Below are 25,419 nucleotides of genomic sequence, written 5' to 3' on the forward strand. Positions count from 1 at the left end.
AAACAATGTCGATGGAAAATGTTATTGTTGAAAAAGAGGTTGTCTGCTAATCTTAACAGGTTTGATTTCTCTGGAATTTTGGGATACACTGTGTCAGAGTGAGGTTCTTGAGAACTGGAACAAGCAACAATACTACGGAACTGGACAAAAAGTTTTGTTGTTATACAGGAGCATAAGCTTTCACAGCCAAAGTTCATTCAATAATATTCTTCTCACCTTCCTCTTCATCCTGTCACCTAATCAAAACACAGTAAGCCAGGATACCCAACCAGTTTCAAATAACACATATAAAGCTGTAGCCATACGTGCCCATAAAATTTATGCAAGGTAGGGCAACATTTTAAAATTAACAGTTTTGATGTAATTAATTTGCTGAGGAAGAATGTACAGTTGCGTACTTATATGTTTTATGTAGCAATGTTGTTAGTGCACGCAGGAAGGATCATGAAAATGAAAGAGGGTGTGTCAGCTTCTCGTTCTCCGCAGCTATTGAAATAGCTGCAGACGGACGACGTTTTTGGAACCAAGAGACCAAGAAATAACACATTCTCACGTGAACATGCTACAGCCCTGGAAATCATTCACAAAAAGTGTGAAACTTGTGTGTGAACAAAGATCGTTAATTTAACTGCTGCTCGTTTCAGTTATACTAATGCAAGCTGTATTATTAGGTCACAACGTGACAACAGTCTCTTTATGTTGTGGCGTGTTCAGAAAAAAATAAAATAATTGTGGCAAGGAATGTTAATAATGTAATTTTTGTACGTCAGGCTTCTGCATCCCATCCTAAACGAGGCATGAGAATAAGCTAAAGATCTGCCTGTCATCGCAAGTTGGCTTCTTAGTTTCTGACTGCCAACTCACAACCAATCACATCGCGACCTAACCTATAACTCGAGTAAGCTGCAGATCAGTCTGCCACAATGTGGTTTTATACCATTCAGAACTCACAGCCAAACTTTCGTATCCGATGCTAACTATAACCTCGTAATAAGCGATATACCAGTATTCTCGAACAATAGTCAAATATTTTTGGCAACCGATAATATTGATAGAATTGCTGCTCGAAGTAAGGGATAACAGTTAGGGAAGAAAAAAAGGCAAAAATTAAAGTGAAAGAATTGTATTCACTTTGATTATAAACTAATGCAGCAGCTCGCAAAAAAATGCAACTAGTTTTTGGTTCTGTTTCCTGCATATATATGCGAACAAGTTCTGCTAACTGTCAAAAAATGTTTTGCCCTTTCTACTATGTAAGGACTTTTTTGATATACCCTATTGATCGTAACAACGATAGTGTGTAAACACCTGCGCGCCGATTGGTCGCGGTCATTCCACGCTTTCACGGGTATTGTTACGCCATTGGAAGTAGACCCTAATTTGTATCAGAGATTTTGTGTTATCCTACCGCTAATGAAACTGTAAGACATTCTAAATCATTAACAGACATCAGAGGCTTTGCTGGTCAGTATGCTAAATGCTTAGGCCCTGCATTTCTTTTTTCAGTTATGAAGGTACAGTCGTTTTCTCTGAGCGATATTGTGCTTGACGTTATGGTTAGTTCTAATAAGTACATATCTTATTGTTTTGGCTCCTCCTTTGAACATGAAATGCCGAAACGCCTAAGTTTTCACTTTCTTTTTAATAAATTTGAGAAACATAATATAGTATCATTAGTAAAGTATCACCAGACCGACAGACTTGCCGTAAGCGTAGTGGATGTAGTAGTTGTGTATCCTCAAGGTTGTGGATTTGATTCAACATTAACAAGAGGATCGTACGAACTTCCCTCACCCATTTGATCCCTATTGACAGGATTTGTAGAACACGACTATGCAACAGAGGTCAACACATAGATGCAACTCTCAACCGTTTACGAGAAAATAGAGTTTGCAGATTTTACGCGTATTTATGTATTTTGTGTGGTCGCTAGCAACCAAGAAGTCCCGCGCTTCGCAGCCGATCGTGTTTAGAGGTTAATTTCAACAGCGCGAGGTCCGTGAATCGAATACCCCTGTCTGCCCTTTTTTTTGCACCAAATTATTATGACTGTCTTCTTCTTCTTCTTCTTTATTGACGCCTTGTCCCTCGTCGTGTAGGGCCGGCGTTGCTCGTCTGGATCCTTCTCCTCGATAGTACTCTATTCATTGCACTTCCTCCTTCCAGCCTTTCTCCCTTAGGAACCCGGATATCTTATCCTTCCACCTCATCTTCGGTCTTCCTCTCCTTCCTGCACCTTTAATCTTTATATCTTCAACTCTGTTTCCAATATTCTCTTCCCCTTTTCTCTGTAAGTCCTTAGTCAGCTCTCTTGTATCTTTTTTCCCCATGGGTACCACTTTCACAGCTCCTCTAACAAATGCATTTCTAATCCTGTCCCTCCTTGTTACCCTACACATCCACCTCAGCATCCTCATTTCACAACTTCCATCTTCCTTTTCTGGACTACTGTGATTGGCCATGTCTCTGCCCCGTATATCATAGCAGGTCTTACCACCGACTTGTGCACTTTTCCTTTCAACCCAATGCTCACCTTCTTGTCACACAACATTCCACTCATTTTCCTCCAGTTGTTCCAACCTCAATTTATTCGGTGTTGTATCTCGCTTTCCAGTCCTCTGTTCCTCTGTATACGACCCAGGTATTTAAATTTTCAGACTGATTCCAGCTCATCATCCTGGATCTTGCAAGACCTCATCTGCATATCCTTCACTGCTAAATATTCTGACCTTGTCCTGCTAATTTTCATCCCTCTTTCTTCTAGTACCTTCCTCGAATCCTCCAGCTTTTCCTCAAGTCTGTCGATGCCCTGCTCACAAAGAACCACATCACTTGCAAACATCATATTCCACAGCGCTTCCTTCTTCACATCTTTCACCAGCACATCCATAATCAGGTCAAAGAGGTAGGGACTAAGCGCAGACCCTTGAAGTAACCCTACTTTTACTGGAAACTCCTTTGTCATGCCCACACTACTTCTCACCTGTGTCATTGCTCCTCTGTACATTTCCTTCACTAACCTCACATACTTCTCTGGTATGCACTGCTCTCTCATGCTTCTCCATACACTTTACATCAAAAAAATTATTATGACTGTGTAAACTGTCATTATTGAATGGTTGCTTGGTTTGTTCGTTGATTGGAGAATGGGTACAAACAGCAAGGGTATCGGTCCCATGATCTAGGCAGCAGAAACCAAGGGAGAAACAACCCAAACAGCACAGCCCAGTCAAGGAGGAGGGAAAATAGACAAATAAAGAGGTAAAAGGAATGTTGGGGCAGTAGCAAGAGTAAAGAATAGGAGTGGGACAGGTGGACAGTGAGAGCAGGCCCAGAGACATTACACGCATCGGGGCACCAGCACCACCGCCGACCCTTCCCAATCCTCATACTACAACATGATCACGGCACAATGGAGACAACATCAGGGGAAGAAGACACAGGAGAATGGGAAATAAAATGGCACAAAAGACCAGAAAAAAGTAGGGAAAAAGGAGAAGGGGGGGTGGGGGATAGAACATGGCCAGTGTGGAGGCAAGGACAAATTCCCCAACCAACATCAATGCTAAACGAGGAACTCCAGTTTTGGAGGGAAATTCAGTTACTTAAATCTGGGAGGACAAGCCACTTTCTTGAAGAAAACCGAGAGAGACATAACCACATGTGTGTCATCCTCTAATACCTGGGACAAGGAAGGTGGGAGGGCGTATTCAGTGTTAAGGGTGGTGGAGGGGGAAAGGATGTAGCAGAGTCAAACTCAGATATCACTGACATGGGGTGAAAATGGTCAAATTTCTGATGAGCCTAGCATAAACGATCTAGGGACTTATACTCCTGTACCTTCTTTTCCTTCTTATAAACCAGCAATCTAGAGAGTGATGGTCGTGACAAGCAACACACATGGGAGGTGGAACACCAGGGCACCCCTTATCGAGTGGGTGTATACGTTTACAACACAGAGGGTCATCCATACAGTGAGAAGACAAGCCCAAAACACAAACACCTCATGTGTTGCGCGTATGGTTCCATGTCACACTGGTAACACTTAATCTTGACCTTCTCCGAGAGGGTACCTCCCTCAAATGCCGGAGTATACACACAAGTATCGATACAATTGTCCTTGTTACCTTTCTGAACACGCTGAACAAGATGAACTCCCTGTCATTCCAGATTGGCCTGGAGTTCCTCATCACTCAGAAGGAAAACGGCTCCCTGAACTGTACTCAAAGACTGGTACATAGTAATGTACACTGGGATGTCGCCAAGACAGTCACAAGCATGAAAGGACGAAGAGAGGGGAAGGAGGGACCAGAGGGGAAGGTCAGGTAGGCCAGAGCATGGGAAGGAACTGTAGCCTGGAAAGACAGAGTGGGTCATAGTAGCTCAGAGCCCCATGTGCGCCACGCACGAGCTCATGAAAGAACCGTGAGCCCCCTGGGAGGACTTTCATCAAGAACTTGACATCGACCCCATCCAGGACACCATCAGGAAGACAACAAGTAACCTGCAGGACACTGAAGACGTCTGGCCAACCACCCACCATCTGGAGTACTTCATGTCTCTTGCCCCACAACGTTGGTACCGGACTTGGGTGCCACAGGCCATCATCAAAGCCCTTCAATAACCGACAAAAACGTGTAGAAACTTCCGTCACAGAAGGGCTCATGGACCCAGGGCCTGCAGTCATTCTTACTAGTAAATAAAGAGAACAATACCCACTTATCTTTTCATCCAGGAAGTCCAGTCACACAGTGGTAGCACTTCTCGTACACTATTCATGTACACACACACACACACACACACACACACACACACACACACACACACACACACGTGCACAATAGAAAAAAAGATGGACCACCTTCCCTGTTTAAATGTGCAGCTTTGGGTTATCCTTGATTAGCAGTGCTGGAGAGCTACGCTGGCACATAAAATGTAAAGTTATTATTGTACCCGGCTATACACAGTTGAAACTCTATGTGAAATTAAACCCAATGAGGTAATAGCAAATGTGGAAGTATACGTAGCATAATGTTTACGTCAGGACTATTGTTACCTGTCGTTGCATCCTTAAAAGTCAGTTTGTGGTTGATATTAAGATGCTTAAAATTCTCGTCTTTCCGAAACTTATATGTATGAAAACACTCTGATGTTATTGTCGTGCCTGGCAAAATGTTTTCTTTAATAATTTCAAAACGAAAAGTTTTTGGCTATCGAGGCAAAACACGAAAAAAACATTTGTACGATCCTCTTTGTATATCTCCTATCGTCCATTTACCTTCCTTCTTCGCCACTCTCCTAAGCTATTACTTGTCAAACTGAAATTCATCAATCTCAACAATTTCTTCTTCACCACAAAGTATCTCGTTCTTTGTCTGGCACGCTTTGACACAAATATCCCTATAAAATTGTTTGCAACCAATACAGTATGTCCATTATAATTATCCGGGCTGTTATGCCGTGGTCGGTTCATGAATTTTGTCTCAATTCCCAACGTTTCGTCTCCGACTGCGGGAGACATCTTCAAGGGGGTCCGTAGGTCGATAGAAGTTCCAACACACCCACTGGCTCGCTACTGACAGTCATGATATTTCCGGCCATGAAAGTCTACATTTTAGTACTAATACAGTAGCAGTCTTCTTAACTAAGTCCAGTTCCTGGGATATAAATTCAGATCTGCACTTATAAACCAACAAAAAAGATAACTGAAGAATCATACAAATTTTTGACTTTCTTCTGGCAAACCGCGATGTCTTTCAGACGGAACACTTCAAAAAGTGGCAGCTTTTCCTCCACTTCCACATGATGCCATTGAAAGTAACCTCTGACTCTTTCAGAGCCATTTCGCCACTGCACTTAAATGCATTTTCGTTCTTCGGTATTTAAATCACGAGATGTATACCACCACATGACATCACTGTGGAGCACCATGTCACCGAGTTTATTCGACTCAGCAGCATTTGTGTCCATAATCACAGAAAATATATGAATAAACTCAAGAATAGACAGCGAACAAGATCATGGTTTCAGTTTCGACGCCAGAAATACATTGGTTCTTTCCTTAGATCTTGTTGATTAGCTGACAATATCATCTTACTGACAATGCGAAACTGATGCCTTATAAACTTATGAAAAGTAGAGAAACACCAATGTGACTGTTGCTGGTCCTGAACTAGACTTTAACCCATGCAATGAATTTTATATCGAAACGATAAACATATTTCATTAGAACACGTAAGTGTCATCAAGAGCTGCATCCCTCTGTAATCTGGAGTACAGAGTTTTTATTCATTACAGAATTCTCATTCACTTCTAGAAGTAAAAGACTAATGAATTGTCTGGGATGTAATACGTTTTTATGTCATCTATAAAAATTAGTTTCTGTAGCAAGTCACATTTATAAACTGACCAACTCATTTATATTATTTATTTATTTATTTATTTTCGTTACAGCCATCTATGGGCTACGTTTACACAACTTCCCTCACTTTCTAAAGTTCTCTTCCTTCCTCTTTCGCCACTACTGCTTCATCCGTTGGGTCACTCGTGCACGTTCTTCTGCCAAGAATACTCTTTCTTTCTCGTCTTCTCTTCGAAGGAATCCTTCACCTCTGCAACGTTTTTCTTAAAGATCTACCTGTTCACAATTTCATCTGTCGTGATCCCTCATTTTTCTAGGTCCCAGCGCATTTCTTTCACCCATAGAATTTGTGTCTTCCTGTTCTCCTGGAAGAGAAGAATCTTGTTGGGGAGCCACTCTGATTCCACTCTTTTAATATGCCCATAGAAAGATAGTCTTCTTTTCTTCATTGTGGTGGAGATATTTTCAAATCTATGATAAAGTTCTTAATTTGATCTTAGGTCCGAACGTAAATTCATTAGATATTTTTCTGGGGCCAAGAATCTTTATAAGAAATTTCCTGTCTTTCTTTTCCAAGTCTGAAAGTCCCTTCCTGGCTATTGTCTCCAATGCATATAAACATTCAGGTTTGACGACTGTGCTGTAGAGTTGGAATTTGGCCTGGTATGAGAATGATTTAGATTTGTATGTGTTTTGACACAATCTGAATGCTATTTCGGTTTTCCTTGCCCATTCTTCAATTGCCTCTTTTCTTTGTTGTTTGGAGTCAAAATCTCTCCTACATACTTGAATTTTGAACTCTTTTGATGTCGCCATACTTGGTCCTCATTGCACAGACTGGATCAGTAGCATTTACGTTCATATATTGTGTCTTCTCAAAAGATATTTCCAATCCTGCTTTCACTGCTGTTTCCTTGATGACTTCAATATGTTTAGTTGCAATTTGCAGATTCTCTGCAAAAAACACTACATAATCTGCAAATATAAGGCATTCAAATATAAGACCAGACTTTTTGCGGCCTAGCCTGCTTCCATTTGGAAAGCTGAACTGACTAATTTTTTTCGTCGTTCCCAGTTGAACCAGAGTGGAGAGAAACTCTTTGTCTCAAACCTGTTTTGATTTCAAAGAGCTTTGACAGTTCTCCTAAAAATTTAATTTGTGATCGGGTGTTTGTTAGTGCTTTCTGAATAAGCCTCATTGTCATATCATCTATTCCAAATTCTTTCCACACTTCTATTAATATGTCTCTATCTACTGAGTCGTACACCTTTTTAAAGTCCACAAATGTCATGATCACTTTCTTATCAGCTGCTAGTGTCTTTGTTTTGATTAAGGTTTTGATGGTAAAGATATGCTCTGCACACGATCTTCCTGTCCTAAAGTCGGCTTGATATTTACCTGGTTGTTGATCTATGTGTTGTTCTATTCTATTTTTGAGAGCAATGGCAAAGATCTTGAATGCTACTGGTAGAAGTGATATTCATCTGTAACTATTGACAATGTAATTGTCTCCTTTCTTGTGCAATGGGTGGATGACAGCATCTTTCCATTCTTAGTTCTGCAACAGTTGAATCTTTGCCAGACACTTTGTTGTTGTTCAAGACCCTGATGATCTCTCGTATTTCCGTTTCATCTGGTGGGGTTGTATCAGGAAGTTTGTTTTGTGGTTTCAGGAAGGTTAATTTTTCTGATGGTGGGTCACAGTTGAGTAACTCTTTGAAGTATCTAGCCAAGTGTTCACAATTCTGTTCATAATCAGTTTGCCCTGAACATTTTTGAAATACATGTTGGGTGATGAGTAACCTCTAAGTTTTGATTTAAATGTCTGATAGAAGCTTCTGGTGTTGTTCTTCTGAAAATTCTCTTCTAGCTCCTTTAATTGATCTCTTTCAAACCTTCGTTTGGTGTTACTAAATACTTTTGCTCTTGTCCTCCTTTGGGTTTTCAATTCATTGAAGTTCTGTGTGGTAGAATTCCACTTGTTCCAAGCTTCAGACCGTTTCTGTAAGGCATCTTTACGTTCATCATCCCACCATGGATGTTTCTTTTTCTTAGCAAGGAAAATTGTTTGTATCACTGCTTCCTGAATTTTCTGATTGTCCCACTCATTGAAGTTTAACATGTCACTGACTTTCAGTTCTTCAATTCTGTACTTCTATATTCTGAGGGTCTTCCTTCTCCGATTACCAGGAATTGGTTTAACTTTGACCCTTGTCAGACAATGGTCAGAATCAAAATTAGCACCTTTCTGCACTTTGATGTTCATTATTTCCTTCAGGCTGGTGGTGGCTATGTGATTAATCTGAAATTCTCCTAACACCAACTTTTAATCTGCTTTGGAGCCCTCTTAAACTGGGTGGGCAATCTTTCACCATTTCTGTTTGTCCTGTGAGCTACATTTATATAAAAATGTCAATTTTAGTGTCTTGCCTCGTTTTGGATTTATTTCTATACATGCCCATCTTAATGCATGCCAAAATCATATGTCTATATCATTAATATGAATATGAAAGTTATTTTGATTCAATGATAAATTTCATTCTTCTCATGATTAACTCCAGAGTATTCACCAAGTTATTCCCAAGAAATATTTTTTTTCAAGTGCTAACAGAGTTCAGTTGTCACTGAAAATTAAAAACATAAAATAGAAAACAAGATTGAGAGAATCCTGGTGGATACTAACAGAAAATAGTCAGTAAAAATGACAAATAAATACTTCTTAAATTGTGGAAAAACCGACGTCATTCCCATTACAACTGACAAGGCTAAATCTGTTAATTAATAGGATTGCAGACAATTATTGCAAGAAATGTGATAGAATTTTGCTACGTAGTCTACAGCCCCAGATTCCAGGAGGGGGCCCCTTTTTGTGGACCCCTATGGTTGTAGTCACAAACCACAAGCAGTATGCCTGATAAAAGCTGCATCTAATAGTCGCCAAAACATCAGCAATTTTTAACACATTTTTTTGTTTCTTGTATTTATTATGAATTTCGTCAATCCATATTATGATGAATCAGAAGGATGTGGAACACAGGTTTACAAGCTCAGAGATACAACAAGGACATGTACAATAACAAAACTGTAGCATAAATTCGTCGATAATCTTAAGAGGTTAGAGTAAAATTAATAAGATATAGCTCAAGCAAACATCAAATAAATTCCTGAAAATAACTATGGGTACAGAAAGAAAATTCATACACTATGCATTTTAAACATGTAAGATGAATCGCGACTAACACAGAAAAAATAGAAAGTCTCAAAACATAAATACAAACGACAATACGAATTTACCAAAACAATAATTGATTTGTTTGCAGTTACCATAAAGAGAGCAGAAGGACTTTTCCATGAGGTATTTTCTTAATCTGTATGCAAATGTAGGCAAGACATCAATAGAAACCTGATCGGGAAAACTGAAAGTTTTCGTGGTAGAATAATGAACACCTTTTTGTACAAGAATGAGGTGTTTTACTTCCTGATGTAAATGTGACATGGTCATGTAAACAGAAGAATTTAATTGGAAAAAGTTTCGCTAAGATGGGAATAAGTATTTTCACTATACTGTTCAGATAACAGTTTTAAGATCAAAGACAAATACTAAGAGATGCATAAATTTGAGCAGACAGTACAAGCAAACAGAGCGTGTTTCGTTAGCTACATGAGACCACACTGGTTGATAAATGACGTTATCATGGCAGGAATATGATCATTGCATGACCCCACAAACACGAATACAATAGCAAAATAAAAACCGACGAATTAAAAGGACCTACACTGTAATAGATGGTTTTGGGTGGATGTGTCGTTCTTGAGACTCTTCCATTATCAAACAGAGGCCATCTAAATTTATTTCACAATTTTAGTTTTGATGGAAAATGCGTTAAATATGGCAAAACACTTTTGGCATGTCATAAAGGTAAACTCTGTTACTAGGGTATCAGAAGGAGTCCTAGATCATGTACTCACAGACATCGATAGGGAAAACTGGTTTTGGGTCGGTAAGTATAGGTTGGTAAAACCAATAAAATTACAGATCTACAAAAGGATCTTCTCGCAAAGTAAAATTCATACCGATACTTTTTCTAGGGTATCAAATCTGGGAGGAAGCGTAAATGGAAAGCAATGTGGATGCTGAGTTCTCTAAATTCTACATATTGCTTAAATGGGTCAGGAGGAATATTCAATACTAGCTATCAGTTTTGAACAGTGACTTGATGCTAATAGCTGCTGTGGTATCAGCTTTTGATGCGAGTTTTCAATTTGATTGTCAGATGGCGAAGCCAACTAAAGTGAAAGAAAACAATCTGGTTGTGGTGACAGATAGATCTATAACTTAACACAGTTGAAAAAAATTACCGCTGATATCACATTATAGCCACCACGTTGTTTGAAACATTCATTACATGCTTTCTACGTCATTTTTCACAGTCTATGACTAGTACTCAACATTCCTCTTTATCAATTTAAGTTAATTTTTAAGCTGGCATTTCCAGAATTAGCCGCTTCTAAAGCAACAGCTAAGAAAAATAGATGGACGATTGTAGGTATTACTCAGGTCTTTACAAAAGCACTGCACTGATACACAGTTCCTGGATTGGACAGACATAAAATATATACAGAAGAGAACCGATTGTTGCAAAAAAAAATCATTGAGTGACAGAATAACATATGATGCAAAGAACAAAAGGAAACTAGTGTGGGATGTCACGAACAAGAAATTGGAAAAGGTAGACATGTACAACAACGAATAAATCAAGGATGGAGTTGAAATAATAGAAAATCCGAAGGAATTGGCATTTTTTGATGGTATTGCAAAACAGTTGCAACAAAATTGGTTTAAAACGTGCAGCACCTACAATGACTGACAATGGTGTTGTTCCTCATGCAAGAGTCTGTAGTCAGGAAGACATTACAGAAATTAAAAAATAAGAGGATATCAAGTATAGATTATGATCCTGTCACTTCTCATAAGGGATGCATAGAGCACATACAAACCCCTTTATAATAAATAAATAAGGCCTTTAGTTTAAGTCTTTTTACAGAGTAAAGAATTCACGAGTTGTGCCCATACTAAAGGAAGGCAATGAGCAGAGTATTAAAAACAACAGGCCAGTTTTAGATAACTGAATCAATCATGAAAGACATATCAACGAGTTACACAAATAAATACAACCCTTTTAACAAAGCACAGATTGGTTGTGGAGAAGTACAGTATTGGCCATTACAGAGTTCACACAAGTGGTTCTTGAAGTTTTTGACAAGGATGACTGCACCACATGTATATCCTTAGACTTGTCCAACACTTCTAACAATGTAGTGTTCGTTTTTCCTGCACGATGTTCTGGAGTGGAACAGTACAGAAATAACTTGAAGGTACTTAATTGTGGATTGCAAAATGAGTGGTTTCAGACTTACCTGGAAAACGGTTTGTATAAGATAGAGGGGGCTCACACACTCACTGATGATAAATTTTTAGTGAAAAATTGCCAAGCAATAAACATATAAACATAGGTGTTCCTCATGGCAGTTTATTGGGCCCAGTTCTGTTCTTAATATACATTAATGGCTTTCTGGGCATGGGGAAAAAGTCTTCTTTAGTGATGGCATCAAAATCATAGTCACTGAGTAAACACCAGACCTCCTGGGGTAAGTAAACTAAACTCTCAAGGATGTTTACAACTGGGCGAGTACACAGCTGTGTCGCATTAAGCACAGTTACTAACACTCACTTCTCAGCTGTGGGATTCTATTCTGTGGACCAGAGGTACAAAAACTGGCTGAAACTTTTAAGCTGTAGAAAACGGACGCAATAATATTAACTAAAAGTAATAGGTGGGCTCATTATGAAAACTTTTAAAAACAGTGTATACTTATTCCATCATGTGAGTACATCTACAAATCTGTTGAGAGTATCAGGGAAAAAATTACTAAGTATTTCACTAATAATTCTACACATGATTGTGGAACAAGAGCCAATTTGGACTTACATTTGACAAGGAAAACAGAACAAAACTCGAAACAGCATTTGCTGTCAGGGAATAAAATTCTTTTATAAACTGGTGAAGGGTGTGAAAAAGATTGCTAAAACACATCTTTTTAAAATGGCAGCTACAACGTTTTCTTTATAAATAAGCCATACTGCAAAATCAAAGACTGCTTAGAGGATTCAGAGTAGCGGTTAATGAACAAAAGGGGATAACTACATCACCTTGTCACGTTACAATACAGTAATGCTTTTGAAAAAAAAAACTTGTGTCAGGATCTATAGTGTGTGATAACAATGCCTTGCCATTCTCCAGAGTTCTACATTTCACTCTTCAAAGGGAAATGCTGACTTAATTTTTCATGTGGACTGAGGGAAGGATATGGAGTCAATTTTACAAATGGATTGAAGTCAGTGCAAGGGATTCAGCAGCAAGTTTGTGGTTTGGGAGTCACCACTGGGGATCCTCCAAGATTGCAGCAATGAAGAGTAAATCTGTGTTAATACCAAACAACGTTGTATGATAGGAACAACCAAATGAGGCATTGCAGCTCTTCACACACGAACCCCACATTCGAAAGGTTGGAACCTGCCCTGTCCATCTATCCTGATTAGATTTTCCGTGTTTTTCCGTAGTTTTCCTAAGTCACTTCAGGCTTCACTTCATCAAGTCACTTCATCAAGGCCACAGCTGATCAGCTGTCTTATCCTCTCAAAACATATGGCACTTAGATATGGAGTTTCTAAAATGAATGTAAGAAATGAGAGGGGTGCTAGAGTGGGTCGTAACAAGCAACTTTCACATATCAACCCATGTCCGCACTCCTTAGCGTTTGGCGCGAGGCGTCATTTAACAGCGTCGTGCGTCGCCAGGAAGATAGGCATACAACCACAATGGAGTAAATATGGAAACAGGTCTGTAGGGCAACGCTTTCAATTTCTTTGTGACGTCAAGGTGAAAGAGAGATGAAGTTGACGTTTCGCGACCGTTATTTGCAAACAGTTATAAAAACTGCTCGAAATTACGCCCTCCTGACTGGAATGCACACTGTGCAACGACGCTCGAGTGTTTGCCAAACTCTTTCAAACACCCCTGTCAAAGTGGAGATTTCATCAGGGGCTGCCATAACTCGCGATATCAGTTCGTCAATCGACTCGACAGGTGTTTTGTAAACAACAAATTTTATGTGTGCCCACACGAAAAAATCATGGAGTGTCAAGTTGCCATGCTGCCAGCCCACCATGCCCTATCCAGTTCGCACCAGAGGTCTGTTTCAAATGATTTCGCAGTGCATGAGCAAGTGCGCAGATGCACCGTCATGTTGGCACCAAATGTGCTGTCACATTTTGAGTGGTGGAAGTATCTGTTTTCAGTCGACGCGGGATCATGTATGGTCCAATCCGATAAATTCCTGCCAAACCAGCCCTAATGATGATGGCACAGTTCCTCTTCTAGACCGGCGATGACTCTGCCACATCGATTCACAGGACGTTACTCCCTGTTTATGGGAGGGCACAGTGGATCGCAGCAGTAGCCATCGGTGGTTGCAGAGGTTTAAAGAAGGTGATTTCTCTCTACTGGACAATCAACGATGCAGTAGACCATCAACGGCAGTGAGTGATGTGAACAAGGAGACCGTTGATCAAATCATGCAAAATGACAGATGTGTGATGACACGACAGCTTGCTGAAATGACTCGATTGTCATTGTGTAGTGTGGTATCACTGGTAAAGTCACTAGGGAACAGAAAAATCTGTGAACGTTGGGTGCCTAGATTATTGACAAGAGAAATGAAAACGATGAGGAAGAATGTGTGCGAGGGTCTCATGAAGACCTTTACTGAAGAGGGGAAACTGTTTTAATGGCGTCATTAGCCAGAATGGAACTTGGTTGTTTTTGTCCGAACCTGAGAGCAAAACCCAATCCATGGAGTTGCGTCATCCGGGTTCCCCTCGGAAGAAGAAACTAAGACTTTTACTAACAGCAGGCCGAAAGGTGATTCCCTCCTTCTTCTACGATCAATGTGGTGTCATTTTCATTGACTTTTTGGAACCTGGCTCCACAATTAACAGGGGCCGTTACTGTTTGTCATCGGACAACGTGCTACGTGCCAAACCCCATACAGCCCCTCTGACGAAGGAGAAAATCAGGAAAATGAGTTTTAAAATTGTTCCTCATCCGCCATACAGTCCGGAATTGGCTCGGTCTGATCTTTACCTCTTTGGAGGTCTGAAGGCCCACCTGCGCGGTAAAACATTTGATAGTGAGAAAGACCTTATTTCCTGTGTCAAGCGATAGTGTAAAAGTCAATCCCCAGAATTTTACCAAAGTGCATTTACATCGTGGAAAGAACGTTGGGCCAGATGCGTCACTGCTGATGGTGGCTACATTGAATAGGCTCAATGTATAGTTAAATGTTCCAGGTATGTTCACAGGAAAAAAAAATAGAGACGACGGTGTAAAACTTTTTGAATGCTCTTTGTATAATACAGACTTGTCTCTCCCAGTTATTCTAAGACCTCGTTTCCTATTGTATAGTGGTAGCGCTGACGTTTTTCTTGATTAATAAACACAGTTTTAATTTGTGTATTGTAAAACGCTCTTTGTTTTCTGGACCTCCCCATTCCTGACAGGCATGGGTATGCTCTTCTGTCCTCCTGGGTATTTGTTAGAAATGCCACACACTCAACTTTTTGTTTGGTTTGTACACAAAAGCCATGTGATGTACCTCACAAGTCAACTAACTGGAGCTGTGACACATTTTTCTTACGAGATACTTTCGTCGACTACTTCAGTACCACATTTAAAGAACTGAACATCTGTCATTAAACAGAAACGAGCGACTTTTTCAAAAATCTTTCGAAGATGCAACATTTGTTCTTATACTAGCAACACGTATAGAGTAGGATTTACATTATTGAGTTATCTACACTGGGCTCACTTTATTGCCTTCAGACGTAAAGCATGTAAATTTTTGGAGCATTTGCAAAATTTGGCCAAATATAGGCTTATTTATAAATAAATTACAAGTAAGGATTCCTACATCCTTGGCATTAATACTTTCAATCGTTTTGTAACTATGGCAGTGTCATATTGTCTAGAATTGTGGAATAACATTTTGGATTATTGGTGTTATGCATATATGCAGTTTTATACAAAATCGAAGGATTATCTACAGACATTATGGATGAACTGCCTGTAGACATATACCTAGACAATGCATAAAGACAGTCTAAATACCTTGTCTTCCGTACACGCTTGAATGCCTTGTTCGTTGTTCGTCGATATTTGCTAAATATGGCTGGCGTTGTCAGGATTGCGGCCTGTGCAGTAGTAATAATTGACAGTGAAAGAAATAGAATGAGGTGGTGATGGAATAGTGAGCTGCTCGCAGAGGTGCCTCGATTCGGCTGTAAATTGCTTTCGACTTTAAAAGTACAAGACATTGTTTTTTTTTCAGCATACTAAAGATTTCTTTGGCCAACTTCTTGGTGCAATTTTTATATTCTACAAAGATAACGCCGAGTGAAAATCTTCAGTCAGCTGCAACACTTCCTCCGTTGGCCACATCTTGATAAGTGATGTTCAACAATAAGAAAAACAAAAACAATAAAAACCGACGAAGCATTTTCCACGGCGCGTAACGGGAGGCTACGTGTAACAAGTCCACACCTAGTCTAGTCAGATGGTGGTTTTACAGTAACAAAATTGTGGAAGTTTTTTCTCGACGGTTCCACATCTTTCACGGAGTGCTGCAACTGAATTTCAAGTTTGTTGCCTTGTAGCAATTCGGTTTCACAACGAAAAACCCTCGACATTTTTCTCACTCTTTTTAGTATTTCGCTTATATTTAAAAATACGTTTTTCGAATATGATCACTACACTGATAAGACAAAACATTACGAACACCGCCCGCCGCGACTTTGTATGCCACCTCGTGGCGTTGCGGTCACGTGACACGGTTCCAAAGTATGTCAGGGTAGCAGACGTGGACGAGGGAACACCTTAGCGAAGATATGGGCTGTAAATAGGGAAATCCATTGAGATAAGCGACTTCGACAAAGGGCAGATAATTATTACGCATAATCTGTGAACGTGCATCCAGAAAACGGCTTAGCTGGTCGAATGATGACGCGCTACTTTCGTGAGAGTCTTGGGAAAGAAGAAGGACACTGAAACCACACTAGCGCTAAATGGTTGGACGTCCACGACTTTTCGCAGAACGTGAGGTGTGGAGGTTTGTCTGCTTGGTAAAGTATGGTTGTTTAGTTGGTTCGTTTGTGGAGTAAAGGGACCGAACTACATCAGTCAATGGTAAAGTATGGTAGCTGGTGATCTGTGGCATCCCTGCCGCAAGAGCACAATGCTGGTGCACGTAAACGTTTTTCAGAGCGCACCGTTCATCGACCATAAAGCTCCGCAGCAGACCACCCTTACGTGTTTACGCGTTGATCCAACGACACCGTCAGTTACGATTGCCTTGGGCACGGGACCATCAGGATTCGACCGTCGATCAATGGAAACGAGAGGGGTCTTCGGGTGAATCACGTTTTTTCTACACTAGGTCGATGGTCGTCTCCCCAAACGCTGTCATCAGGATGAACGGCGGCTCGGAACGTGCCTATGGAACCTATTTGGGTCACTACTGGGCGTCATCACCACGTAGGCAAACCAGTGACCCGCTGTTTACTCGAATTACATCACACATACATCCACCTACCAACAAACTGTAGGATCCCTGATGCGCAGAATCAGTGATGTATTCTGTTCTAAAGACGGACAGACATGCTATTACGAAGGTGGTCATAATGTTCTGGCTCATCAGTGTATGTAAAAAAAATTAAACTAGACAAAATTTCCTACTAAATTCACTAGTCAGGTTTGATTTTCTGAAAAGCTGTATCGCCGGTAGAGCTCGCTAAAAAGTAGCCATTATTTGGACCTTAGGCGATAACACCAGAAACACCCACACCCATCCCCTAAAACTCACAAAAGATACATGTTACGTTTTAAATAAACTGATGGAAAACCATGTTTAATGGAAACACTAACATATTATATTATAAAGGAATTTATTAGTAAAGATGCACAATGCTGCAAAATACACTCCTGGAAATTGAAATAAGAACACCGTGAATTCATTGTCCCAGGAAGGGGAAACTTTATTGACACATTCCTGGGGTCAGATACATCACATGATCACACTGACAGAACCACAGGCACATAGACACAGGCAACAGAGCATGCACAATGTCACCACTAGTACAATGTATATCCACCTTTCGCAGCAATGCAGGCTGCTATTCTCCCATGGAGACGATCGTAGAGATGCTGGATGTAGTCCTGTGGAACGGCTTGCCATGCCATTTCCACCTGGCGCCTCAGTTGGACCAGCGTTCGTGCTGGACGTGCAGACCGCGTGAGACGACGCTTCATCCAGTCCCAAACATGCTCAATGGGGGACAGATCAGGAGATCTTGATGGCCAGGGTAGTTGACTTACACGTTCTAGAGCACGTTGGGTGGCACGGGATACATGCGGACGTGCATTGTCCTGTTGGAACAGCAAGTTCCCTTGCCGGTCTAGGAATGGTAGAACGATGGATTCGATGACGGTTTGGATGTACCGTGTACTATTCAGTGTCCCCTCGACGATCACCAGAGGTGTACGGCCAGTGTAGGAGATCGCTCCCCACACCATGATGCCGGGTGTTGGCCCTGTGTGCGTCGGTCGTATGCAGTCCTGATTGTGGCGCTCACCTGCACGGCGCCAAACACGCATACGACCATCATTGGCACCAAGGCAGAAGCGACTCTCATCGCTGAAGACGACACGTCTCCATTCGTCCCTCCATTAACGCCTGTCGCGACACCACTGGAGGCGGGCTGCACGATGTTGGGGCGTGAGCGGAAGACGGCCTAACGGTGTGCAGGACCGTAGCCCAGCTTCATGGAGACGGTTGCGAATGGTCCTCGCCGATACCGCAGGAGCAACAGTGTCCCTAATTTGCTGGGAAGTGGCGGTGCGGTCCCCTACGGCACTGCGTAGGATTCTACGGTCTTGGCGTACATCCGTGCGTCGCTGCGGTCCGGTCCCAGGTCGACGGGCACGTGCACCTTCCGCCGACCACTGGCGACAACATCGCTGTACTGTGGAGACCTCACGCCCCACTTGTTGAGCAATTCGGCGGTACGTCCACCCGGCCTCCCGCATGCCCACTATACGCCCTCGCTCAAAGTCCGTCAACTGCACTACGGTTCACGTCCACGCTGTCGCGGCATGCTACCAGTGTTAAAGACTGCGATGGAGCTCCGTATGCCACGGCAAACTGGCTGACACTGACGGCGGCGGTGCACAAATGCTGCGCAGCTAGCGCCATTCGACGGCCAACATCGCGGTTCCTGGTGTGTCCGCTGTGCCGTGCGTGTGATCATTGCTTGTACAGCCCTCTCGCAGTGTCCGGAGCAAGTATGGTGGGTCTGACACACCGGTGTCAATGTGTTCTTTTTTCCATTTCCAGGAGTGTATTATGTGAACTAATACCTTCAGCGCTTCAGCTGTCTCAGACAGTGGTACTGCAAGAGGCTTGTCCAGATCATCATCGTCTTCTGTAACAAAATTGTCGTCGACGTTGGAACACGAACCTTTACATTGCTGGTACAGTTTCAGCGGAAAAGTCCTGCTCGCCTGCACTCACATCGATCTGCGCAATCTTTTTTGAATTTGCAAGGTATAGGCTGAAGAAGCCTCTTGGGAACCGGGAGTTTCAGGTTGGTAGTGGGAGCCAATCCTTTTTTTTCCCCAAGTTCTACCTACACTGCTCTGACCGAAGTAGTGCAGTACGTGGTTGGAGAGGGGAGCGAGGGGGGGGGGGGGGGGGGGGGGGGCAGGGGACAGCTGTATGGTTGAGTGGGCATACCATGAACGAACGTGCGTCTCTTATGTCCATTACGTACAAAATAAGTAAAATCAAAGTGCGCCAAAGGTTACTCGAATGGACAGAATACTACCAAGTCCTCGAGGCGCTTGAGGAGGTCGACCAAAAAGCATTCCACGGATATACAATTTAGCAGCACTGTGACACCAACAGTGACAAGTAAATTTTCTATGAAATGCGAAAAGCAAGGATAGGATGTCATGGTGACAAAATACAGTGAAAGTGGAATTGCATCCAAGGAGGCAACTAATGATGCACACACACTGATAGTGCAAACGACAGAAACCCTGCCTTCAGCTCACAAGAGTGACGGAAAATGTTGGCCTTCTGGTAATAGTGACACGCCTCCAAACTCCTCCCAACGTAGGTTTCCCCAAGCCACACCGAGTTACAGGCCTCCATATCCTCTGCCATCTGGGAAGTGTGGCAGAGAAGAGCTTTGTCAGCCATATAAGTGGTTGCAATTCCACTTCCACACAACTCAACCAAGTCAAGGCTAAATTTCTGAATACCCTCTCCAAAAATACGAATCTCGAATCATATATTACTAAATTCATTGATCCTTCAGCCCAGCCAAAGGAAACAACAGCTTCTGATGAGAAAGTTCTGACTGCCCTCTATGGTGGTAACCAGCCGACCACAACACTAAACAAGCTGTGGTACAATGCCCTTTCAGAGGAACCAAGTGATTTAGGGAAATGAAGGAAAACCTATAACAGGACAGCTGAACGCGGGTTTAAACTGCCGTCCTCCCGAATGAGAGTCCATTGAGCCAAACAGAGACGAGAAAAAAACTGCACTCATGACTTTAGCAGCTATAGGTATTTCTACAAATATCAGTATTTCACTTATCTGTCCTTTGTATTCACATTCTGTCACTTCTTTCTTTTTCAAATGGAGAACGTACTTGAAGCTCCAAGCATTCACCGCGGGACACAAAGGTATTGAGCATCTTTGGTCGGAATTTAAAGGTATTGTCCACCATGTGCTAGAGAAGTACGTGCCTAGCAAAAGTATAGGGGAGGGAAAGGATCCACCTTGGTACAACCAACATATTAGGAATTTGCCGAGAAAGCAGAGAATTTCGGACATTTGTTTTAAACGTAGTCACTGTCCTGCTGACGAACAGAAATTATGCGAAATGAAAACAGCTGTCAGAAGGACAATGAGAGATTCTTTTAACGAATTTGAAAGCAATATTTTATCTGCAGATTCTAAAAATAACCCCCAAAAATTTTGGTCGTACGTAAAATCTATGAACGCTACAAATAATTCTATACCTTCTCTTGCTGACAGTATGGGTAATGTAACTGATGATGATAAACAGAAGGGCGAAATTCTAAACCTAGCTTTCAAAAACTCGTTTGCGGTAGAGGACTGCAGCACCATTACCCCTATCAATTATCGAACAAATGAAAGCATGTCTGACATAGTGTTTAGTGTATCTGGGATTGTAAAACAGTTAAGATCCTTAGATCCCAGAAAGACATGTGGCCCAGAGGATACCCCCGTAAGATTTTATGTTGACTATGCTACAAATATAGCACCATTCTTATCCATCATCTATCAGAGATCATTGGAACAGCGGAAAGTTCCACGGGACTGGAAGAAACCCCAGGTCATAGCAATTTATAAAAAGGGTAGAAAATCGGATGCACATAATTACCGGCCAATTTCACTGACATCGATTTGTTGTAGGTTCATGGAACATACTTTGTGTTCAGACATAACGACCTTTCTAGGCTCTGAGAAGCTCATCTGCAGAAACCTGCACGGTTTTAGGAAACAGCGGTCATGCGAGACACAGCTGGCCCTCTTTGTGCATGATGTACGACAGGCTCTAGATACCGGCTCCCAGGTTGATGCCATATTTCTCGACTTTCGAAAGGCGTTCGACTCAGATCCTCACTGTCGCTTGCTACAAAAAGTGCGCGCTTATGGTCTATCCGATGACATATGCGGTTGGTTAGAAAGTTTGCTAACAGACAGGGAGCAGTGTGTCGTCCTGAACGGGGTGACTTCAACAGAAACAAGCATAACTTCAGGTGTTCCCCAGGGCAGCGTAATAGGTCCTCTGCTTTTTACGATTTACATAAACGATCTGGTTGATGGTATTGACAGCGGCCTGAGACTGTTTGCCGATGATGCTGTAGTCTTCAGGAAAGTAGTAAACAACCAATGAGGATTTGCAGAAAATAAATGCGTGGTGTAATGACTGGCAGTTATCTCTCAATATTAGTAACATACTGTGAATAACAAGGCGAAAATCCTCATTAATGTACGAGTACAAAATAAATGCCCGGATTTTGGAAGCAGTAACGTCTTTCAAGTATTTGAGTGTGACTATTCGAAATGATCTCAAATCGAATGATCAGATTACACAAGTAACGGGTAAGGCGAACTCTAGATTGCGGTTTATTGGTAGAATCCTCAAGCGATGAAGTCCTTCTGTATGCGACCCCTACCAGTTGGGTCTGATTCAAGAGACTGAGAAGGTGCAAATAAGAGCGGCAAGATTCGTGACTGGTACATTTAGCCATCGTGAGAGCGTTATAAATCTCATAGAAAGTTTGAAGTGGGACATACTTGCTGATAGATGGCGCGCTAAACGGAAGGGGCTGCTCACTAAATTCCGAAATCCGATTTTCACCGAGGATGTAGAGCATATATTATTACCACCAACTTCCAAATCGGGCATTGATCGCGATTCAAAGATAGGGAAATAAGAGCTCGTACTGAGGCGTTCAGCCGTTTTTCCCTCGCGGGATCGGTGAGTGGAACAGAGGGGGGAGGGAAATATGATTTTGGCGCGAATTGTGCCCTCTGCCACACACCGCTTGGTGGCTAGCGGAGTATATATGTAGATGTAAATATGTAGATATGAAGATGTAGATGTAAAAGTGATCACCCAGTCCTGGTCACGACATTCACTCATTTCATGACACACGTGTATTACTATAATTTATACAGGAGAAGTTAGGACAGAGTGAAAGAGAAAAGTTATTTTCTCAAGTTTTCAAAAATATATTAGTGAAGACAATGTTCTTTTAATATACTTTTCTATAAGGATCCCTTGATAAGTCATTTAAAGCTCACAGACTCAGTGAGGTTTTGAAACTGGTGCAGTTATTGAGAATGTTAAGCACGAATGTAAACGTTACTGTATGCCCAGTGTGGGGCAGACTGTAACACAAAACTAGGTCAGTGTAACAAGCATGGAAAACTACATTCGTATTGGCATGACTTGTATTATTCAACTGTTTCAGAACACAAGCCACAGGTAAATGCTAGACAAAATTAATATTTAAAATCTTTGAAAATAATTTTTTTTACAATGATCATTGAACATAAAGATTTTAGGTTGACTTCAAATTTAAGGCAGCCCTGTTGCATTTTGATTTTCCCCAAGCAAACAAGATTTGGTAAAACCATTGCTAAAATGCAAACTTTCATTGCTGGAGATGTCAAACTTATTAAAATGTTGCATCCTATTGTGCTGAGGTCAGATAAAGTCCATTTTTTGAAACCAACAACAAGAAATTCATCCAACCATGGAATTATATACCACAATATTTTAATAAAAACCGTTGTTACAGTTCTTTCAGTTATCTGTGTACAAATGTAGTTATCACCTGTGTGTGGATTTTTGGTCCCCCTGTGAAGAAATATCTGTTAATAGTCATCATCATCATCCTTATTCCTGGTCATTTTACCAATATAGTTATCTGTGTACTTGCCAGGGAACCGTATTGAAATGTAATTGTCTCGTACAACTGGTAATTTTTTTTTCGTTCCATCATTTCGACCTTTAATGTCTCCATTTTCTGAGTAATCTAGAGGATCACCCATTTTGTCTTCCATTGTCAGATTCTTTGGAAACCAGACTTCTCTTGATGGTTTTAGTTTTCTTTACTCGTATCACCCCACTGATCTTCAAACGCTTATCTGTTGCAACTCAACTTATTCACTATGCCCCATAGCGCAGCTTTTAACAATTTAGTAAGTTTCGAAAAGAGTGCAAAACATCACGAATTTTTCGCAATACAATATGATACACTAGTATAAGACTACATCCATAATACTCAGAAAGACAGCAGTTTTCTATGAATATAAATAACACGGACAGTATTCTACTACGATAAAAATTTACTTCAAATGCCTCAAAAATACACACATCAAAAAAAGTTTTGCATCTCCTCGGTTCCAGAATCTGTACAGAAAATTGGAATAGGGATCAACATAAACATCATTTCCGCTATTTTTATTGCTCACGAAAACCACACATTGCTTGCTGTACCTCCATACAGCGAGACCTTCAGAGGCGGTGGTCCAGATTGCTGTACACACCAGTACCTCTAATACTCAGTAGCACGTCGTCTTGCATTAATGCATGCCTGAATTCGTCGTGGCATAGTGTCCACAAGTTCATCAAGGGACTGTTGGTACAGATTGTCCCACTCCTCAACGGCGATTCGGCGTAGATCCATCAGAGCGGTCGGTGGGTCACGTCGTCCATAAACAGCCCATTTCAATCTACCCAGGCATGTTTAATAGGTTTCATGTCTGAACGACAGGCTGGCCACTCTAGTCGAGCGATGTCTTTCTCCTGAAGGAAGTCATTAACAAGATATGCACGATGGGGAACGCGATCGAACTGCAGTACTGCCGTCTAGGCATGGATAAACTATAGACAACACGAGCCGTGTACCTCCTTCCTGGTGGAACGACTGGAAATGGTCGGCTGTCGGACTCCCTCCATCTAATACGTGCTGCTCATGCTTGGTTGTTTACATCTTTGGGTGGGTTTAGTTCAAATGGTTCAAATGGCTCTGAGCACTATGGGACTTAACATCTGAGGTCATCAGTCCCCTAGAACTCAGAACTACTTAAACCTAACTAACCTAAGGATATCACACACATCCATGCCCGAGGCAGGATTCGAACCTGCGACTGTAGGAGTCGCGCGGTTCCGGACTGAAGCGCCTAGAACCGCTCGGCCACTGCGGTGGGCGCGGGTTTAGTGACATATCTGAACGGTCAAAGGGACTGTGTCTGTGATACAATATCCATGGTCAACGTCTACCTTCAGGAGTTCTGGGAACAAGGGTGATGCAAAACTTTTTTTGATGTGTGTACATTTTTTTCCGCTACACACCAAAGATGAATTTTAATTGGTTCCAAAGTATGCTGGCCAAAAGTAGTAACAAACGACAACTGTAAAACAGTTGAACGCGAGGATATGAACGTGACAACTTACACATAAATCGAAATGTTACACTGTGTCCCATGTTGCACAGTACAGCACCTCTTCCTACATATTTAGGGTTCATCTTCCTATTTAGTGCCATGTACGTAATATGTTTTCATCAAACATATTTTCCCATTAGTTTATCCAAAACAGCCTTTTTCAGCGTAATACACCGAAAGTATAGCGTCAATGACGGAGAGACAGGTACGAATTGTTCGGTTATAGAGTGCAGAAGGCATTTTTCGTAATTTCCACTTTCCTCCCCTCCCCCCTTTTGAGGAAACTGATAGTAAGAGACGTCTCCTATCGGGAATTTATTGTGCTTTTACGTGGTGTAGGGGTTTTGTTGAGAACATGTATATTTTTCGAGTTGTAGCGGATGGGGTTGGGCGTTTCTGACGTATTTTGAAGGGTCAAACAACGGCTGCTTTCCTGCGAGCTCTAGCGCCGATACTGATCGATCGATAATCAAACCAGATCACAGCATTTCGCAGGAAATTTTGCCTGCTTCATTTTTTTTAGAGTGATCACCTTCAAAAAAGTTTTTCGATAGATAAGCGAAAAACTGAAAAGCGTAAAAAAATTGAGATTTTTTGTATTTTTCGTTGTGATGCCGACATCCTACAAGGCAGCAGACATGAAATTCGGTTTCAGCACCCCAGAAGACATATAGAACCATTGAGAAAATAATTTCGGCAATTTTATTACGAAAGCCGCTGCTTTGAACACCAGTTAGATGCCCTATACGAAATGTTGCGCAACATTATGCAAGAATTGTCTCATATCTCCCATTTCAAATGGGAGTCAAAAGTTCTGCGATTTTGTAGCAAAAGACTGTCTAGAAACAAGAAATGTCTTCCTATTGTATTTGTACAAATCGTTCAC

General features: G+C 41.5%; 1 protein-coding gene across 2 annotated transcripts in view; it reads right to left on the reverse strand.

The window, feature by feature from the left end:
* LOC126355985 (inactive pancreatic lipase-related protein 1-like) overlaps positions 1-25,419 on the reverse strand; it is a 265,959-nt gene that overhangs the window by 93,009 nt on the left and 147,531 nt on the right. The gene's annotated exons all lie outside the window — the stretch shown is intronic.

Source organism: Schistocerca gregaria, chromosome 3 (assembly GCF_023897955.1).
Source record: "Schistocerca gregaria isolate iqSchGreg1 chromosome 3, iqSchGreg1.2, whole genome shotgun sequence".
NCBI classification, from domain to species: Eukaryota; Metazoa; Arthropoda; class Insecta; order Orthoptera; family Acrididae; genus Schistocerca; species Schistocerca gregaria.